General features: G+C 46.6%; 1 long non-coding RNA gene across 1 annotated transcript in view; it reads left to right on the top strand.

The window, feature by feature from the left end:
* LOC120882320 overlaps positions 1–6,915 on the top strand; it is an 8,671-nt gene extending 1,756 nt beyond the window's left edge. The window contains exons 2-4 of the long non-coding RNA XR_005725473.1: positions 4,781–4,786; positions 5,795–5,868; positions 6,903–6,915. This is a non-coding gene — a long non-coding RNA (uncharacterized LOC120882320). The remainder of the gene's footprint in view (positions 1–4,780; positions 4,787–5,794; positions 5,869–6,902) is intronic.
* Positions 6,916–8,691: the final 1,776 nt, after the last annotated feature.

Below are 8,691 nucleotides of genomic sequence, written 5' to 3'. Positions count from 1 at the left end.
GATTCCATCACCATGACTCTTAGATATCCAGTATTTACTAGGTTGGTGTAAACCTTCCAAATGCATTTGTCCTTAGGTAATGTGCTTCCTTACCTAAAATATTTTAAAGCATGTAAGATGTTTGTATATTATTTTTAAAAGTTACCATCATGTAAAGTTTTCTTCAAATTGGCTTTCTCACTTATTACGATATCTCCTAATTTTCATTTTTTAAGCTAATGTGATTTGGCATCTGTTTAGGGGTTTATTGAAGAAGCATTTTCCTTTTTAGGTGTATTGTTTATTGATCTCTTGCTACTTCTCTGTCACGTTTATGTCATGGCATGTTTAGTCAGTCACTCAGTCATGTCACAATCTTAAAGACCCCATGGGCTGTAGCCCTGCCAGGCTCTGTTGTCCATGGGATTTCTCAGGCAATACTGCGTGGGTTGCCATTTCCTTCTCCAGGGGCTCTTCTCAATGGAAGGACTGAAGGATCCAACATGGGTCTTCTGCATTGAAGGCTGATTCTTTACCAGTAAGTCATCAGGGAAGTCCCCTCTCCCTAAGGGAGAAGCCTCCTCCCCCTACCAGGGAAGCATGGCCCCCTCCAACCTGGGAAGTGCCCAGTTAGTAGAGAAAATAAAAAACAGTGGAGGGGGGCCGGGGAGGTGGTGAGGAAAGCCCAGCTTGGCCACTGGCAGGGCAAGGACCACCCTCAGCTAGGCACGGTAGGTACCACTGGGGCGCAAGATCTTCCCTGCCCTGGACATCCCAAGGGGGCATGCCCAAAGACTGTTTGGAGCACATGGGAGCTGCTGATGGTTTACACCACGGGAGTACATAGCCAGGGTCTCAGTGGGACCTGTATTCCTCTCTTCCCTCTTGGGGGCAGCGTCCCCAGGAGGCTACCACAAAGGCGGGGGCCACCATGTCTGCACTTGTGAAGGAGAGCCTGGAGGCCCTGTGAGGACACCCCCATCAGGGCAACTCTGGCGGGGGAGGGTGGGCACACAGGCATGCAGGGGAGGGGGGCAGGGGCCTTTGATCAGCAAGCCACACTCAGATAGGCCTAGCAGCTGGAGGAACCCCAGGGCCACAAGTGCAAAGGAAGTGTGAATGGTAACTGCATCCTGCAATTTGCATTAATTCTCACAGCATTCTAAATGGATGCTGGCAGAGTGATCCACTGCTAAGAGTCCTACCAGTTTGGTTTTTATTTCAGGCCCCCACCCATCCCAAAGAGAACCCCCCCGCCCCGCAAGACATCTTAGCCCAGGAGGGTACTTCTGGCAGGCCAAGTCAGAGGGAAGCAGACCTGATGGTCTGGAAAGTTTCCAGATCGGGTATCAGGCACCAACCCGCAGGAGCAGCCTCCAGCACTGCATAGGCACGGGTGGCTGGGGGCAGGTTCCCTCCTCCCTCCAGGACGCTGATCGCAAGCCAGGGAACAAGGTGCCATGGGCCAGTCAACAACCCCCGGGGAGCCCCCTTCCGACTGCCTCCACGAGGGTGACCATGGCGCCTCGGGGCGCCATGGCCCCTTGGAGGGGTTAAGAATCTAGGGAAGAAGAGACCAGTCTCCTGACTCCCGGCGGGCCCAACCCCAAGGCGGAAGGGCGACCTCCCCAGGGGTATTTAAACCTCCCCTCCAGGACAGGCTAAGTACCTTCTAAAGGCGAGACAGCAAAGCAGGGGTGGAGCGCCCCACGGCCGCCACCCGACTTGGACCACTATGCTCCACTCGCGAACCCCCGGGGCAGGCAGGCTCTGCGGCTATGGGCCGGTGACTCGGGACCCCTGGGCCCTGGTCGGCTGCCACACGATGATGACCCTGGTCCCCTCGAAATTGGGCAGAACCTCCACGCTCCCCGAGCGCCTCTTCTCTTTCCCAAACCGCGGGTCCCTCCCCGCAGCCAGGTCTCAGGCACCTTCCCAGCCACTGAGGACAGAAGGGAAGCTCCAAAGCACAGCGGGGCGCAAGCGAGCAGGGCCACACACGGGGAGGGCGAGAAAGAGCCAGACCGACCTAGCGAAGGCCGGAGCGAAGGCCCGAGGTGAGGAGTGCGGGGAGAGGCGCTGGACAACAGTCTGGCAAGCCCCTCCCGGCCCGCTCCAGGTGATCCGCCTCCGCCAAGTCATACAGCCCCAGCGGGCCTGGAGGTTATGCGCTGATCCGTCTCCGATGGGGTTGGGTGGAGGGGGTGTCGTAACTGGCCCCAGAGACAAAGGCGCGTGGCGGGGCTCGGCCCCACGGAACCCTCGGACCTAACCTCCAGGGAGCTGCTGGCTGGGTGGTAGGGCGGGAGAGACACGCCAGAGACGATGTTGCAGGTCACGGGGCCAATATAGCCTCGGATGGATAGGAGTTCCAGTGTCCCGGGGGAAGCCAGCTAGGATCTGCCTTCCCACCTGATCGCTTCACGCCACTCCTTCTTACTGTCCTGCCTTTTGGAAGACCACGGACCCGACTGCCAGCCACCCAGGCTCCCTGTCCCCACAAGCACGCAGACCAGCCTCCTGACGCCTCCGTCCCTCCTTCCAGCCCCGCATGGGGGCAAAGTGGAGAGCTGGCTGGAGAGGCCAGAAAGTGCTCTCAGAACCTCCTTAATGATCCTCCTGCAGGTTCAGTTCAGTTCAGTTCAGTTGCTCAGTCGTGTCCAACTCTTTGCAACCCCATGAACTGAAGCACACCAGGCCTCCCTGTCCATCACCAACTCCCAGAGTCCACCCAAACCCATGTCCACTGAGTCAGAGATGCCATCCAACCATGTCATCCTCTTGTCATCCCCTTCTTCTCCTGCCCTCAATCATTCCTAGCATACGGTCTTTTCAAATGATTCAGCCCTTCTCATCAGGTGGCCAAAATATTGGAGTTTCCGCTTCAACATCAGTCCTTCCAATGAACACCCAGGGCTGATCTCCTTCAGGATGGACTGGTTGGATCTCCTTGCAGTCCAAGGGACTCTCAAGAGTCTTCTCTAACGCCACAGTTCAAAAGCAGCAATTCTTCTGTGTTCAGTCTTCTTTATAGTCCAACCTTCACATCCATACATGACCACTGGAAAAACCATAGCCTTGACTAGATGGACCTTTGTTGACAAAGTAATATCTCTGCTTTTTAATATGCTGTCTAGGTTGGTCATAATTTTCCTTCCAAGGAGCAAGGATCTTTTAATTTCGTGGCTGCATTCAACATCCACAGTGATTTTGGAACCCCCCCGAAGTAAAGTCTGCCACTGTTTCCTCTGTTTCCCCATCTATTTCCCATGAAGTGATGGGACCGGATGCCATGATCTTCATTTTCTGAATGTTGAGCTTTAAGCCAACTTTTCCACTCTTCTCTTTCACTCTCATCAAAAGGCTTTTAGCTCCTCTTCACTTTCTGCCATAAGGGTGGTGTCATCTGCATATCTGAGGTGATTGATATTTCTCCCGGCAATCTTGATTCCAGCTTGTGTTTCTTCCAGCACAAAATTTCTCATGATGTCCTCTACATATAAGTTAAATAAGCAGGGTGACAATATACAGCCTTGACATACTCCTTTTCCTATTTGAAACCAGTCTGTTGTTCCATGTCCAGTTCTAACGGTTGCTTTCTGACCTGCATACAGGTTTCTCAAGAGGTAGGTCAGGTATTCCCTACCAAGTAGGTCTGGTATTCCCGTCTCTTTCTGAATTTTCCACAGTTTATTATGATCCACACAGTCAAAGGCTTTAGCATAGTCAATAAAGCAGAAGTAGATGTTTTTCTGGAATTCTCTTGCTTTTTCCATGATCCAGCGGATGTTGGCAATTTGATCTCTGGTTCCTCTGCCTTTTCTAAAACCAGCTTGAACATCTGGAAGTTCACAGTTCACATATTGCTGAAGCCTGGCTTGGAGAATTTTGAGCATTACTTTACTAGCATGTGAGATGAGTGCAATTGTGCAGTAGTTTGAGCATTCTTTGGCATTGCCTTTCTTTGGGATTGGAATGAAAACTGACCTTTTCCAGTCCTGGGGCCACTTCTGAGTTTTCCAAATTTGCTGGCATATTGAGTGCAGCACTTTCACAGCATCATCTTTCAGGATTTGAAATAGCTCAACTGGAATTCCATCACCTCTGCTTGCTTTGTTTGTAGTGATGTTTCCTAAGGCCCATTTGACTTCACATTCCAAGATGTCTGCCTCTAGGTGAGTGATCACCCCTTGGTGATTATCTGGGTCGTGAAGATCTTTTTCGTACAGTTCTTCTGTGTATTCTTGCCACCTCTTCTTAATATCTGCTGCTTCTGTTAGGTCCAGACCATTTCTGTCATTTATTGTGCCCATCTTTGCATGAAATGTTCCCTTGGTATTTCTAATTCTCTTGAAGACATTGCTACTCTTTCCCATTCTGTTGTTTTCCTCTGTTTCTTTGCATTGATCACTGAGGAAGGCTTTCTTATCTCTCCTTGCTATTCTTTGGAACTCTGTATTCAAATGGGTATACCTTTCCTTTTCTCCTTTGCTTTATTTTTTTGACTTCTCTTTTCACAGCTATTTGTAAGGCCTCCTGAGACAGCCATTTTGCTTCTATTTATTTTTCTTGAGGATGATCTTGATCCCTGTCTCCTGTACAATGTCACAAACCTCCGTCCATAGTTCATCAAGCACTCTGTCTATCAGATCTAGTCCCTTAAATCTATTTCTCACTTCCACTGTATAATCATAAGGGATTTGATTTAGGTTATACCTGAATGGTCTAGTGGTTTTCCCCACTTTCTTCAATTTCAGTCTGAATTTGGCAATAAGGAGTTCATGATCACAGCCACAGTCAGCTCCCGGTCTTGTTTTTGCTGACTGTATAGAGCTTCTCCATCTTTGGCTGCAAAGAATATAATCAATCTGATTTCAGTGTTGACCATCTGGTGATGTCCATGTGTAGAGTCTTCTCTTGTGTTGTTGAAACAGGGTGTTTGCTATGACCAGTGCATTCTCTTGGCAAACTCTTTGGACTTTGCCCACCTTCATTTTGTACTCGAAGGCCAAATTTGCCTGTTACTCCAGGTATCTCTTGACTTCCTACTTTTGCATTCCAGTCCCCTATAATGAAAAGGACATCTTTTGGGGGTGTTGGTTCTAAAAGGTCTTGTAGGTCCTCATAGAACCATTTAACCTCAGCTTCTTCAGCATTACTGGTCGGGGCATAGACTTGGAGTACCATGATATTGAGTGGTTTGCCTTGGAAATGAACAGAGTTCATTCTGTCATTTTTGAGATTGCATCCAAGTATTGCATTTTGGAGTCTTTTGTTGACTATGACAGTTACTCCATTACTTCTAAGGGATTCCTGCCCACAGTAGTAGATATAATGGTCATCTGAGTTAAATTCATTGATTCCAGTCCATCTTAGTTCGCTGATTCCTAGAATGTCAACGTTCACTCTTGCCATCTCCCTTTTGACCACTTCCAGTTTGCCTTGATTCATGGACCTGACATTCCAGGTTCCTATGCAATATTGCTCTTTACAGCATCAGACCTTGCTTCTATCACCAGTCACAACCACACCTGGGTGTTGTTTTTGGTTGTTGGTGTTGCTTTGGCTCCGTCCCTTCATTTTTCTGGGGTTATTTCTCCACTGATCTCCAGTGTCATATTGGGCACCTATCGACCTGGGGAGTCCATCTTTCAGTATCCTAGCTTTTTGCCTTTTCATACTGTTCATGGGGTTCTCAAGGCAAGAATACTGAAGTGGTTTGCCATCCCCTTCTCCAGTGGACCACATGCTGTCAAAATATGGTTCTGCAGGTTCACCTATGTAAATAGTCAAATTCCTCCGTCTTAATGCTCAGCCAGGGCTTTGGGCAGACCCTGGTGGGCCCATCCCAGGGCCTCACTAAACCATCCAATCAGTAGTAGCGAGTGGGTAATACCAACCACTTCTCTACTGATTTCTAAAAGTCTTCTTTGGTCAAGCATATTAGCATAAAGTCTATAATACTTACTTCTAATACTTTTCCTTTATCTGGTAGTACAGAAATTGTTTAAATTTATTCATTGATTATTTGGCAAGGGGTGTTGAGGACTATGCTGCTTGCCTTGCAGGGTCTTAGTTCACCAACCAGAGATTGAACCTAGCCCAGGGAAGGGAAAACGCTGAGTCCTAACCAGTGGACCACCAAGGGAGTTCTCATTGATTTTTAAATGTAAAAATGATGCAACTTAAGAATAACTGAGTGCTTATTTGGTTTAAAGAAGACACCATAGAAAATGCCTCTGACTTAATTCTCTTTGTGGGATTTCCCTGGCGGTTCAGTGGTTAAGACCCTGTACTTCCAATACAGCAGGTCCTGGGTTGGATTCCTGGTTTGGGAACTAACATCCCACATGCTGCAAGATGGGTCCAAAAAAAATAAATAAAAAGACACTCATTTCTTAATTCTGTTCTTGTTAAGTCCCTTCTCTCCTCAGAGGTCACTCCTTTCTGGTGATTCTGCCTGGACCTTACACATTACCATTTCTGACAGCTCTATATCCATGCCTGCAGCAGGATCTCATCTTCCTCATTTTCTTCAGCACCAAGTAGGTGGGTTGTGTACACTGGAGGCATGGTATGGATATCATCAAAGGAATTAAAAACTAGCTACATGACTCTGAAAAAGCTTTCAACTATGCTAAACATTTATTTTAAAAAAATTAAAGTGACATTAAGAAGATCTTGTCTATCCATCCAAAAAAATCTCCTAGAAAGAATGGTGAGTTATTTTAAAAAATATTAAGGACATGTTTTATAAGCAAATTTTCAGCATACAAATTAAAAAGGGTGTTAGATTCCCAAAAACCTACAGGCAGGAAACAAATTGATAAAAAGTATTCAGCTGCAAACATGCAGTATCGTTCAGAAAAAATGGAAGGATGATTCTGAGTACAGAACCTTTGATGTGAAGTATAGACCTTCAGGCACAAAGGCCAGAATCTCCAGAAACAGAAGATGATTTTCAGGCCTTGTACCCTGGTGGAGTTTACCTGGTTGGATTTCAAGATTGCTTGGAGCCAATAACTCTTTTATTTTCTCCCATTTGGAGTGGGAATGTCTGTAACTATTATCCTATACCTATCCCACTACTGTAATTTGGGAAGAGGTAACTTTTTCACTAGTTCACAAACCCCCTGATGGAGAAAATTTTTGCCACAGAGAGAATCATACCCAGTTTTTCACATATCTGATTAAATGATTTACAGGTGAGATTCTGGACTTGATATGTAATACATTGAGACTTTGGGGAATATTGGGATGAGATGAACATGTTTTGTATGAAGGATGGATATGAACCTTTGACGGGGTCAGAAGACAGACTGTTGTCTGCTGAACAATGCCCTCTAAGGATATCCATGCCCTAGTGCCTGAAATCTGTGAATGTTATCTGATTTGGCAAAAGGGACTTTGCAGATGTGATTAAGGATCTTGAGACTATCTTGAAAGCGAAAAGTGAAAGTGCTGCTCACTCAGTTGTGTCCGACTCTTTGTGACCCCATAGAGTATAGCCCGCCAGGCTCCTCTGATCATGGAACTCTCCAGGAAAGAATACTGAACTGGGTAGCCATTCCCTTCTCCAGGGGATCTTCCTGACCCGGGTATCAAACCCAGGTCTCCTGCATTGTAGGTAGAATCTTTACCATCTGAGCCACCAGGAGACTAGCTTTGTGAGCCCAAAATGTACTAATGTATCCTTATAAAGAGGAAAGGAGAAGGACATTTGACACAGAAGAAGGAGGGCAGTATTATGACTGAAGCAAGATGCTATGCTGCTGGGTTGGATGATGGACGAATGCATCACAAGGCAAGGACTATAAGAATGCAACTCCAGATGTGAAAAAGGCAACTTGAGTCATCTCCCCTAGTGAAAGCCTGCCAAATGGACAGCGGCCTTGCTAAAACCTTGGTTTGGACCCAATAATGTTGATTTTGTACTTGACCTCTGGGGCTAGAACAGAACCAATGTGTATTATTTTAAGCTACTAGGTTCATGGTAATTTGTTATAGCTGCTGTAAGAAAACAACCCAGGGACCTTTCGAGATAATCTAGTACAGTGGCTTCAAACAATCCTCAAAAGAACTTCTTTCAGCTCTGCTTCATCTCAAGCTAAAGAAAAAGCCCAGAAATGTGTAAAGATGTCCCCTTAACTCACTCAACCTGAGAATATAAACAAAACACCAAACAGGTTCTACCTGCCATCAGCGCTTCTTGTTCCACACTGCCCTGTGCATGTGTGCTCAGCTGTGTCCAACTCTCTGTGACCCCATGGACTGTAGCCCACCAGGCTCCTCTATCCATGGAATTTTCTAGGAAAGCATCCTGCACTACAGCTGCAAACATAGACTGGAAATAAACAATGGAGGGATAAATAAAATCATGTTTATAGAAAGTTTAAAAGAGTGCCTGGCCTGTAGGTGAGCGTAACATTATAATGTGTACTTCACTTGCAGAGAATATCTCTGGAAGGATACACAAAAATGGAAAGACAGCAATGTCTTCTAGGTAGAATGAGACACAAGCATGGGAGAAAAATTGACTTTTTACCATATTTAATCATGTGCACATACTATCAATCCAGGTGGCTCAGTGGTAATGTATCCGCCTGTGAATATAGGTCCCATCCTACAGCTGAACCAATCTTCTTTTTGTCACATTGCGAGGTTAACACTTCATTTTGCTTGAGAGAGATGATGTGAGTATTCAAGGGTTGG

Source organism: Oryx dammah, unplaced genomic scaffold (assembly GCF_014754425.2).
Source record: "Oryx dammah isolate SB20612 unplaced genomic scaffold, SCBI_Odam_1.1 HiC_scaffold_23, whole genome shotgun sequence".
NCBI classification, from domain to species: Eukaryota; Metazoa; Chordata; class Mammalia; order Artiodactyla; family Bovidae; genus Oryx; species Oryx dammah.
This window is presented reverse-complemented; position numbering and strand designations above follow the sequence as displayed.